This window comes from Bos indicus x Bos taurus, chromosome 24 (assembly GCF_003369695.1).
Source record: "Bos indicus x Bos taurus breed Angus x Brahman F1 hybrid chromosome 24, Bos_hybrid_MaternalHap_v2.0, whole genome shotgun sequence".
NCBI classification, from domain to species: Eukaryota; Metazoa; Chordata; class Mammalia; order Artiodactyla; family Bovidae; genus Bos; species Bos indicus x Bos taurus.
The window spans coordinates 21,068,631-21,080,979 of record NC_040099.1 but is presented as its reverse complement, the minus strand read 5'-3'; positions in this window follow the sequence as shown (position 1 = coordinate 21,080,979).

Here is a 12,349-nt window from a genome sequence, read left to right as displayed (position 1 = left end):
TCTGAATGTTGAGCTTTAAGCCAACTTTTTCACTCTCCTCTTTCACTTTCATCAAGAGGCTTTTTAGTTCCTCTTCACTTTCTGCCATAAGGGTAGTGATTCAATATTTCTATTCTTTTCAAAATGATCATCAGGATAAGTCTAGTTATGATATGTCACCGTAGAACGGTATTACATAACTGACTATATTTCCCACATTGCTTCATACCCCTGACATTTATTTTGCAACTGAAAATTTGTGCTTCTTAATTTCCTTCACCAGATTTCTCTTTCTCTTGCCCCCCTCCCCTCTGGCAACTACCTGGTTTTTCTTTGTATCCATGACTTTAGTTATGTGTGCTTACTTGTTTTGTGTTTCGGATTCCACATATAAGTGAATCCATACAGTATTTGTGTATCTCTGTCCATTTACTTCACAATTTGCATATTCTAGGTGCACCCATGTTGTCACAAATGGCAAGATTTCATTCTTTTTTTAAAAAAAAATCTGAATTACAATGTTGTGTTAGTTTCAGGGGTACAGCAGAGTGACTCAGTTGTACATACATGTATATCTGCTTTTTTAAGATTCTTTTCCCGTGTAGGCCTTTACAGAGCTTTGAGTAGAGTTCCCTGTGCTTTATACAATAGGTTTTTATTAGTGACTCCACTTTCACTTTTCACTTTCATGCATTGGAGAAGGAAATGGCAACCCACTCCGGTGTTCTTGCCTGGAGAATCCCAAGGACGGGGGAGCCTGGTGGGCTGCCGCCTATGGGGTCGCACAGAGTCGGACACGACTGAAGCGACTTAGCAGCAGCAGCAGCAGTTACCTATTTTACATATAACAGTGTGTATGTGTCAGTTCCAATCTTCCAATTTATCCTCCCTGCCTTATCCCCTGGAAACCATGAGTTTGTTTTCTATGTCCATGACTCTACTTCTGTTTTGTAAATAAATTTATCTGTATTCATTTTTTAGATTCCATATGTAAGCAATACTCTATGATACTTGTCTTTCTGTGTCTGACTTTACTTCACTCAGTGTGACAATCTCTAGGTCCATCCACGTTGCTGTAAATGGCATTATTTTGTTCTTTTTTAAGTCCGAATAATATTCTAAAGCATATATGCACCTCTTCTTTTTCTGTTCGTTTATTGATGGGCACTTAGGTTACTTCCATATCTTGGCTGTTGTAAATAATGCTACAATGAACCCAGCGATGGGTATATCTTTTTGAATTAGTGATTTAATTTTCTGTGGATATAAACTCAAGATTAGAATTGCTGGGTCATCTATTTTTAATTTTTTGAGGAATGTCTGTATTGTTTTTCATAGTGGTTGCAGCGGTTTACCTTCCCACCGTTAAGTGAAGTGAAAGCTGCTCACTTGTGTCTGACTCTTTGTGACCCCATGGACTATACAGTCCATGGAATTCTCCAGGCCAGAATACTGGAGTGGGTAGCTGTTCCCTCTCCAGGGGATCTTCCCAACCCAGGGATTGAACCTAGGTCTCCCACATTGCAGGTGGATTCTTTACCATTTGAGCCACAATACCTTCCCACTAGTAGTACACAAATGTTGCCTTTTCTCTGTACGCCCATCAGCACTTGTAATGTGTCACCTTTTTGATACTAGTTATTCTGACAGATGATGCTGACATCTCATTGCAGTTCTGATTTTCATTTCCCTGATGATTAATGATGTCGAAAATCTTTTCTTTCTTTTTCTCTTTTTTTTGGTGTGGCAGACATTTATTTCTCAGTTCTGGAAGTTGGGAGCCCAAGATCAAGGTGTCGGCAGATTCAGTGTCTGGTCGGGCCCCTCGTCCTTGTTCACAGCCAGCCCTTCTTCCTATGTCCTCACTTAGTAGAAGGGGTGAGGGAGCTCTCTGAGATCTCCTTTGTAAGGGCACTAATCCCAGTAAGGGGGACTGAGCATCTTCTCATGTGCCTATTGGCCATCTATGTCTTCTTTGGAAAAATGTCGATTCAGGTCCTCTGCGCATTTTAAAATCAAGATTTCTTGTTTGTTTGTTATTTGTGTGGAGTTGTATGATTCTCTGCATACTTCGGATAGTACCCCCTTATTGGACATACCGTTTGCAGATGTCTTCTACCATTCAGTGGATGGCTTTTTCTTTGTTGATAGTTTCCTTCACTGTGCGAAAGGTTTTCCGTTGGATGTAGTCCCGTTGTTTCTCTTTGCTTGTGCTTCCCTTGCCCTGAGGAGACATATCCAAGAATGTTGCTAAGAGTGGTGTCCAGCTGAGTGTGCCACCTCGTTTCTCTTCTAGAAGTTTTATGGTTTCCATCGTACGTTTAAGTCTTTCACCCGTTTTAAATCTCTTTGTGCGTGGTGTGAAAGAATAGCCTATTTTGATCCTTCGGCATGTAGCTGTCCAGTTTTTTCCCAACACTGCTTATCGAAGAGGTTGTCCTCTCCTCTTTGTGTATCTAGCCTCCTCTGTCATAGATTGAAAGTGTGCTCAGTCGTGTCCGACTCTTTGCGACCCCATGGACTGTAGCCTGCCAGGCTCCTCTGTCCATGGGATTTCCCAGGCAAGAACACTGGTGTGGTTGGCCATGCCCTCCTCCAGGGCATCTTCTTGACCCAGGGATTGAACCTGCGTCTCTTAAGTCTCCTGCATTGGCAGGCAGGTTCTTTACCATCAGCGCCACCTGGGAAGCCTATGTTAGACATATAATCATTCTTAATTAGTTGGCATTTTTAGTGAATCTCACTGGGAATATTTAACCTCCTCAAATTGGAGGAGGTTACCGTGCTCTTTGGAGAAGGCAATGGCACCCCACTCCAGTACTCTTGCCTGGAAAATCCTATGGACAGAGGAGCCTGGAAGGCTGCAGTCCATGGGGTTGCAAAGAGTAGGACACAACGGAGCGACTTCACTTTCATTTTTCACTTTCATGCATTGAAGAAGGAAATGGCAACCCACTCCAGTGTTCTTGCCTGGAGAATCCCAGGGACGGGGGAGCTTGGTGGGCTGCTATCTATGGGGTTAGTTGGACATGAAGTAACTTAGCAGCAGCAACCGTGCTCTTACTTGGCCTTTAGAAAGACACTTTAGGCCCTCTTCTTGTACTGGGGAAGATAGTCTGTGCCCAGTGATCTAGAGGAAATGAGAATGGGGCTCCCTGCTGCGTGTACAGAGGAGGCAGGCTTTTCCTCAAGGCTGAGTGTGACTTGGGTCCACCCTCCTTAGGAGAGGTTTGACCAGATTGTGTTGCTCAAAGTCACGGGCCAGCAACCCCCTTCCCCCTGCTTCCTGCCCCTGCCCACTGTCCCCCTTCCCCCTGCTTCCTGCCCCTGCCCACTGTCCCCCATCCCCTTGCTTCCTGCCCCTGCCCACTGTCCCCTCCCTGCCACTTCCTGCCCCTGCCCACTGTCTCCCTTCCCCTGCTTCCTACCCCTGCCCACTGTCCCCCCTTCCCCCTGCTTCCTGCCCCTGCCCATTGTCCCCCTCCCTGCCACTTCCTGCCCCTGCCCACTGTCCCGCTCCCTGCCGCTTCCTGCCCCTGCCCACTGTCCCCCTCCCTGCCACTTCCTGCCCCTGCCCACTGTCCCCCTCCCTGCCGCTTCCTGCCCCCGCCCACTGTCCCCCTTCCCCCTGCTTCCTGCCCTGCCCACTGTCCCCCTTCCCCCTGCTTCCTGCCCCTGCCCACTGTCCCCCCTCCCTGCCTCTTCCTGCCCCTGCCCACTGTCCCCCTCCCTGCCTCTTCCTGCCCCTGCCCACTGTCCCCCTCCCTGCCGCTTCCTGCCCCTGCCCACTGTCCCCCTCCCTGCCGCTTCCTGCCCCTGCCCACTGTCCCCCTCCCTGCCACTTCCTGCCCCTGCCCACTGTCCCCCTTCCCCCTGCTTCCTGCCCCTGCCCACTGTCCCCCTTCCCCCTGCTTCCTGCCCCTGCCCACTGTCCCCTTTCCCCTGCTTCCTGCCCCTGCCCACTGTCCCTCTCCCTGCCACTTCCTGCCCCTGCCCACTGTCCCTCTCCCTGCCGCTTTCTGCCCCTGCCCACTGTCCCCCTCCCTGCCACTTCCTGCCCCTGCCCACTGTCCCCCTCCCTGCCGCTTCCTGCCCCTGCCCACTGTCCCCCTCCCTGCCGCTTCCTGCCCCTGCCCACTGTCCCCCTCCCTGCTGCTTCCTGCCCCCGCCCACTGTCCCCCTTCCCCCTGCTTCCTGCCCCTGCCCACTGTCCCCCTTCCCCCTGCTTCCTGCCCTGCCCACTGTCCCCCTTCCCCCTGCTTCCTGCCCCTGCCCACTGTCCCCCTTCCCCCTGCTTCCTGCCCCTGCCCACTGACCCCTTTCCCCTGCTTCCTGCCCCTGCCCACTGTCCCTCTCCCTGCCGCTTTCTGCCCCTGCCCACTGTCCCCCTCCCTGCCGCTTTCTGCCCCTGCCCACTGTCCCCCTCCCTGCCGCTTCCTGCCCCTGCCCACTGTCCCCCTCCCTGCCGCTTCCTGCCCCTGCCCACTGTCCCCCTCCCTGCCACTTCCTGCCCCTGCCCACTGTCCCCCTCCCTGCCGCTTCCTGCCCTGCCCACTGTCCCCCTTCCCCCTGCTTCCTGCCCCTGCCCACTGTCCCCCTTCCCCCTGCTTCCTGCCCTGCCCACTGTCCCCCTTCCCCCTGCTTCCTGACCTGCCCACTGTCCCCCTTCCCCCTGCTTCCTGCCCCTGCCCACTGTCCCCTTTCCCCTGCTTCCTGCCCCTGCCCACTGTCCCTCTCCCTGCCACTTCCTGCCCCTGCCCACTGTCCCTCTCCCTGCCGCTTTCTGCCCCTGCCCACTGTCCCCCTCCCTGCCGCTTCCTGCCCCCGCCCACTGTCCCCCTTCCCCCTGCTTCCTGCCCCTGCCCACTGTCCCCCTTCCCCCTGCTTCCTGCCCTGCCCACTGTCCCCCTTCCCCCTGCTTCCTGCCCCTGCCCACTGTCCCCCTTCCCCCTGCTTCCTGCCCCTGCCCACTGTCCCCTTTCCCCTGCTTCCTGCCCCTGCCCACTGTCCCTCTCCCTGCCGCTTCCTGCCCCTGCCCACTGTCCCACTTCGCCCTGCTTCCTGCCCCTGCCCACTGTCCCCTTTCCCCTGCTTCCTGCCCCTGCCCACTGTCCCTCTCCCTGCCACTTCCTGCCCCTGCCCACTGTCCCCCTCCCTTCCGCTTCCTGCCCCTGCCCACTGTCCCCCTTCCCCCTGCTTCCTGACCTGCCCACTGTCCCCCTTCCCCCTGCTTCCTGCCCCTGCCCACTGTCCCCCTTCCCCCTGCTTCCTGCCCCTGCCCACTGACCCCTTTCCCCTGCTTCCTGCCCCTGCCCACTGTCCCTCTCCCTGCCGCTTCCTGCCCCTGCCCACTGTCCCTCTCCCTGCCGCTTTCTGCCCCTGCCCACTGTCCCCCTCCCTGCCGCTTTCTGCCCCTGCCCACTGTCCCCCTCCCTGCCGCTTCCTGCCCCTGCCCACTGTCCCCCTCCCTGCCGCTTCCTGCCCTGCCCACTGTCCCCCTTCCCCCTGCTTCCTGCCCCTGCCCACTGTCCCCCTTCCCCCTGCTTCCTGCCCTGCCCACTGTCCCCCTTCCCCCTGCTTCCTGACCTGCCCACTGTCCCCCTTCCCCCTGCTTCCTGCCCCTGCCCACTGTCCCCCTTCCCCCTGCTTCCTGCCCCTGCCCACTGTCCCCCTTCCCCCTGCTTCCTGCCCCTGCCCACTGTCCCCTTTCCCCTGCTTCCTGCCCCTGCCCACTGTCCCTCTCCCTGCCACTTCCTGCCCCTGCCCACTGTCCCTCTCCCTGCCGCTTTCTGCCCCTGCCCACTGTCCCCCTCCCTGCCGCTTCCTGCCCCCGCCCACTGTCCCCCTTCCCCCTGCTTCCTGCCCCTGCCCACTGTCCCCCTTCCCCCTGCTTCCTGCCCTGCCCACTGTCCCCCTTCCCCCTGCTTCCTGCCCCTGCCCACTGTCCCCCTTCCCCCTGCTTCCTGCCCCTGCCCACTGTCCCCTTTCCCCTGCTTCCTGCCCCTGCCCACTGTCCCTCTCCCTGCCGCTTCCTGCCCCTGCCCACTGTCCCACTTCCCCCTGCTTCCTGCCCCTGCCCACTGTCCCCTTTCCCCTGCTTCCTGCCCCTGCCCACTGTCCCTCTCCCTGCCACTTCCTGCCCCTGCCCACTGTCCCCCTCCCTTCCGCTTCCTGCCCCTGCCCACTGTCCCCCTTCCCCCTGCTTCCTGACCTGCCCACTGTCCCCCTTCCCCCTGCTTCCTGCCCCTGCCCACTGTCCCCCTTCCCCCTGCTTCCTGCCCTGCCCACTGTCCCCCTTCCCCCTGCTTCCTGACCTGCCCACTGTCCCCCTTCCCCCTGCTTCCTGCCCCTGCCCACTGTCCCCCTTCCCCCTGCTTCCTGCCCCTGCCCACTGTTCCCCTTCCCCCTGCTTCCTGCCCACTGTCCCTCTCCCTGCTGCTTCCTGCCCCTGCTCACTGTCCCCTTCCCCCTGCTTCCTGCCCCTGCCCACTGTCCCTCTCCCTGCCACTTCCTGCCCCTGCCCACTGTCCCCCTTCCCCCTGCTTCCTGCCCCTGCCCACTGTCCCCCTCCCTGCCGCTTCCTGCCCCTGCCCACTGTCCCCTTCCCCCTGCTTCCTGCCCCTGCCCACTGTCCCCCTTCCCCCTGCTCCTGCTCCTGCCCACTGTCCCCCTTCCCCCTGCTTCCTGCCCCTGCACACTGTTCCTCTCCCACTTTGAGTCACTGCACTGAGAATCGCTCGCGTGCCTGAAGACATACTCAGTGACTCGGTTGTATTATGTGAACAACTGTGCTCCTGACCACAAACCCATCAGACAGGGTTGGTTCATCTACCCAGAGCCTCCAAATGCTAGTGAAAAGAGGAACTTTGGAGGCTGAAGGATCTCATCTTTGCCACGTCTAATGAGCACTCCTGTTGCCTCCACTTGAATATGTCCAGTGATGGGAAGCTCACTCCCTAAAGAAGTTACCCAAAGCACTGAGTTGCTCAAAAGTTCTTTGCCATATTGAGCTTGTTTCTGCCTCCTGCGATTTCCAGCCATGGGTCTTGGCCTGTCATCAGGAGCTACCCAGAGTGAGTACGTGCCCTCCCTGCCCACCCTGCCAAGTCCTTCTGAAGCATGGAGTCCACGTGTGAGCCCCAGGTCGCTGGCCAGACCTTTGGTACCTTCCACCCGTGTTGTTCATTTGTCCCGTCTCTTCTTTTCCTTAAACCCTTGCCCAGCCCTGCCCACAGCATATACCTAAAGTTGGTCTTACCTACCGCTCAATTATTTAACCTGTCAGTCTCAGGCTTCCTGCCGGGTCTATTCAGAGCTCTTGAGAACAGGAGTCAATTGTGTCCTTACCTGATTTGTGGGGTTTTGTGTTGCTCCCAGCGTAACGTGGGCTTTGAAAGATGAGGAATGGCTCTGGTGAGGCTGTCGAGAGGCAGTCTTGTGCTCACCCTCTCATTTGGTGGCAGGATTAATGATAAGACATGGTCTCTGACTCAGTAATTTCTGAAGCTAGTGAACAAAAAGGCAGATGAGGTTAGAAGGTTTTATTATTTTAAAGAATCTGTGAAAAATTCAGCCTCTTTGAAGACCCAGTGACGCCGCACCATGTATGTGGCCCTGTCCTCATCCCCTAACCAATGGGAGAACAGTGAACTGGCATGATGGCCTCAATCAGGCCAGTTTCACGCACGAGGAGACTCCTCCCAGACAGCAGGCCAGCCATGCTTGCATCCATTAAATATGAGTGGAGCCCAGTAAGAAAGCACGTCTTACAAGAATTTGGTCACGTGTCATCGACATCTTCTCAGGACCAAAGGACAATTTATTTTGTTCTTGTCTACACCCATGTCACTTTTTGTAGTCAATAATCTTGGGAATGATTTCAGATGTTTTAATGCACGATTGTTTTATAATTACTTATATTACTGACTGCACATCTGTCCATCTCCACCGGACTGTGAGCTCCACATGGATAGAGCCTGTGTCTGTCTGGCTCACCAGTGCATTTCCAGGGTTGGCAGGTAAGAGATGCTCAATAGAATCTGTTAACTGGATTTATTAAAGCTGGTCCTGTTTTTTATAATTAATCAGTTGATTTTTAAGTGTAAATTGTCTTTTGGATCTAATTTCAATATTTCTCATATGTGGTTTTAGCTAGAAGTGTATTTTGTAGCTTCTGTGGCAATGGTTTCCTATTCAGACTTCTTGGGTATTTATGATTCTGGGTCCTTTCTTTAATTCCCACCTCCTGAACTTCAGCCCTATGTGCTTCTAAAAGAATGTGAAAGTCAAAGGCAATGGCACATTCCTTGTATTTAATTCTAACACCACATCTCAGAAAGTCAAATTGTGTTTTTCATATGTCCTCAGTATAGGCAACATCAATGTCTTTCTGGGTGTTCCCTTCATGGTTCTTACAGCTGGGAGAGAGGTTCTCTTCTACATGCTTTAGACTGATTCTTTGAAGAGGGGTGGTGGTTTAGTCACTGAGTCATGTCTGACTCTTTGTGACCCCAAGGATTGTAGCCTGTCAGGCTCCTCTGTCCATGGGATTCTCCAGGCAAGAATACTGGAGTGGGTTACCATTTCCTTCTCCAGGGGGTCTTTCTCACCCAGGGATTGAACCTGTGTCTCCCACATTGCAAGTGGTCTCTTTACCGACTGAGCCACCAGGGAAGCTCTTAAAGAGGGAGGTGGTACTGAATTCTTCCCACTGAAATGCAACCTCTTCCCCTCCTCCACCTTATGGGATGGGGAAGGGCAACCAGTGAGGCTTTCCTCTTATTGGAAGATGTCTATTTATTTACTTTTCATTCAAAATGCGCTGAAAAGGTTCCATGGCTACAGAAATGAAAGAAACAAAATGTACATTCAAAGGTCTCACCACGGAGACAACCCCAAGAAGGGAAAGACAGACCAATACATCATCCAGTGTGATATGAAATGTTTCAAAAATATACTATACTCCGAAGCATGCATTTGTTGTTTGGGATTTACTTAAAGTGTCCAGGAGATGTTCTTTGGTGAGAAAATTCCAGAGGGGTCAAAGGTGCAGTTGAATATTGCTGAATATTCATCTCTGATGTTATAGGTTGACTTCTAGGCCAAGATGGTTAAGTCTGCATTCCAGGACACACAGGCAAAGAACTCATTTAGAACTTGGCCCTCCATACACATTCCATAGTCGACTCTATGTGAAAACAGAGTAGAGTCTTTATAACAGTATTAGAAAGTGAAAGTGAAGTCAATCAGTCGTGTCCAACTCTTTGCGACCCCATAGACTGTAGCCTACCAGGCTCCTCTGTCCATGGGATTTTCCAGGCAATATACTGGAGTGGGTTGCCATGCCCTTCTTCAGGGGATCTTCCTGACCTGGGGATTGAAACCAGGTCTCCTCTGGCTCCTGCATTGCGGCAGATTTTTTACCGCTGAGCCACCTGGGAAGCCCTTTAGGGTACATACATCCATAGAAAAAGAATAGAGAAACGGATAGGATGATAAGTTACACATTTTAGGGGTGGAGAACTAGAACCAGGGAGGGCACTTGGGGCTTTGGCTCTACTGGGAATGTTTTATTCCTTTGAAGTTCTCTTTCTCTTGCTCAAAAAGCATGACATTGATCAAGGGAAGGTGCCCTGCCTGTTGAGGTACCATCTGTGTCTCTGAAACTAAGCCAAAGGCAGGCTCATGAAAGCAGGGGCTTGCATGTAGGCTAATAGACTTGCCATGTTGGTAGCAGGTGGTATTATCTGAAACTTATGAATAGAATTTTTAAGAAAGATTTTGATTGTGGTAGGAACACTTGACATGGGATCTATCCTCTTAAAACTCTAAGCGAACATATATCATTGACTATTGGTACAATGTTGTACAGCAGGTTTTTATTCTTCCTGTTTAACTGTAAGTCCCATTTCCTTCTTTTCCTGCTGCTGCTGCTAAGCTGCTTCAGTTGTGGCCAACTCTGTGCGACCCCTTAGACGGCAGCCCACCAGGCTCCCCCGTCCCTGGGATTCTCCAGGCAAGAACACTGGAGTGGGTTGCCATTTCCTTCTCCAATGCATGAAAGTGCAAAGTGAAAGTGAAGTCACTCAGTCGTGTCTGACTCTTAGGGACCCCATGGACTGCAGCCCACCAGGCCCCTCCATCCATGGGATTTTCCAGGCAAGAGTACTGGAGTGGGTTGCCATTGCCTTCTCCATCTCCTCCTCCAGCCCCTGGCAATCACCATTCTATTCTTTGATTCTTTGAATTTGACTATTTTAGATACCTCATATTATTGCTGTTGTTCAGTTGCTAAGTCATGTTGGACTCTTTGCGACCCCGTGGACTGCAGCACGCCAGGCTTCCCTGTCCTTCACCATCTCCCAGAGTTTGCTCAGATCCATGTCCATTGAGCTGGTGATGCTATCCAGCCATCTTGTCCTCTGTCGCCCCCTTCTCCTTTTGCCTTCAATCTTTCCCAGCATCAGGGTCTTTTCCAATGAGTCAGACATCTCGTATAAGTAGAATCATACCTGTGACTGCATATTTCATTTAGCATAAATGTCCTCATCCATGTTATCACTTGTTGCTGAAGCTCCTTTTTTAAAATTAAGGGTGGATAGTGTTTCGTTGACCCACTCCAGTGTTCTTGCCTGGAGAATCCCAGGGACAGGGGAGCCTGTTGAGCTGCTGTCTATGGGGTTGCGCAGAGTCGGACACGACTGAAGCGACTTAGCGGCAGCAGCAGCAGCAGTGTTTCATTGCATGTATGTATCTCATTTTCTTCATTCACTCATCTGTCTGTGGACATTTAGGTTGCTTCCACACTTTGACTACTGCACGTGGGGCTGCACGTGGGAGAGCTACTATCTCTTTGAGGTACTGATTTCAGTTCTTTTGGGTAAATACCTAGACGTAGGATTGCTGGATCATATGGTAGTTCTAGTCTTACGTTTTTGAGGAATCTCCATGCTGTTTTCCATGGCAGCTACACCATTTTGCATTCCTACCAGCAAGTGTGCAGGGGTTCACAGAACTTCCCTGGTGGCCCAAGGGCTAAAACTCCCAATGCGAGGGCCCCAGGGTTGATTCCTTGGTTAGGGAACTAGATCCCACGTGTTGCAACTAAGAGTTCCCATGCCACAGCTAAAGATCCACATGTCAAAGGGAGAGGGAAGATCCTGCAAGCCTCAACTAAGCCCTGGAGCAGCCAAATAAATAAATAATAATTTTTTATAAAGTGTGCAAGGGTTCAAGTTTTCCCACATTCTCACCAACACTTGTGGTCTTTTGTCTTTTTTCATGATAGTGGGTGTGAGATATCTCATAGTGATTTTAATTCACACTTTCCTGATGTTAGTGACATCGAGCATTTCTTCATACACCTGCTGGCCATTTGCATGTCTTCTTTGGAGAAGTGTTTATTCAATCACTAAGCCAATTTTTAAAAAAATGGATTATTAGTTTGTATGTATGTGTATAGATACTAAGTTGTGGGAGCGCTTTATGTACTTTGGAGATTAATCCATTATTAAATATATGGTTTGCAAATGTTTTCTCCTGTTTGGTAGATTGCCTTTCACTCTGTTGGTTGATTGCTTCCTTTGCTGTTTAGAAGTTTTTTAGTTCAATGTAGTTCCACTCATTTCCTTTTTTGATGTTTTTGCCTGTGGCTTTCATTTCATAACCATAAAGTCATTGCTGAGACCAATGTCATGAGGGTTTTCACTTACGCTTCCTTCTAGGAGTTTTATAGTTTCAGGTCTTATGTTTAAGTCCTTAATTCATTTTTGGTTGACCTTTGTGTATGGTGTAAAATCAGGGTCCAGTTTTATTCTTTTGCATTGGATATCCAATTTTCCCAGCGTCATTTGTTGAAGAGACTCTCTTTCCCCACTGTGTATTATTGGCAGTCTTTCTAAAGAGCAGTTGAGCATATGTGTGGGTGTATTTCTGTGGTCTCTATTCCATTCCATCAGTCCATGCATCTGTCTTTATGCTAATACCATATTGTTCTGATTACTGTAGCTTTAAAATATATTTTGAAACAGAAAGTGTGATGCCTCTAGATTTGTTCTTCTTTCTCAGTGTTGATTGGCTCTTTGCAGTCTTTCATGATTCCATATGAATCATACAATTGTTTTTTTCTATTTTTATAAAAAATGCTGTTGAAATTTGATAGGGTTTGCATTGACTCTGTAGATTGCTTTGGGTAGTTGGACATCTTAACAACATTAAGTCATCCAATCCACAAACATGGGATGTCTTTCCATTTTTGATATTTTCTTTAATTTCTTTCATCACATCGTACTTCCAGTACTATCTTGAATAGAAGTGGCAAAAATAGGCATCCTTGCCTATTCTTCAACTTAGAGGAAAAGCATCTAGTTTT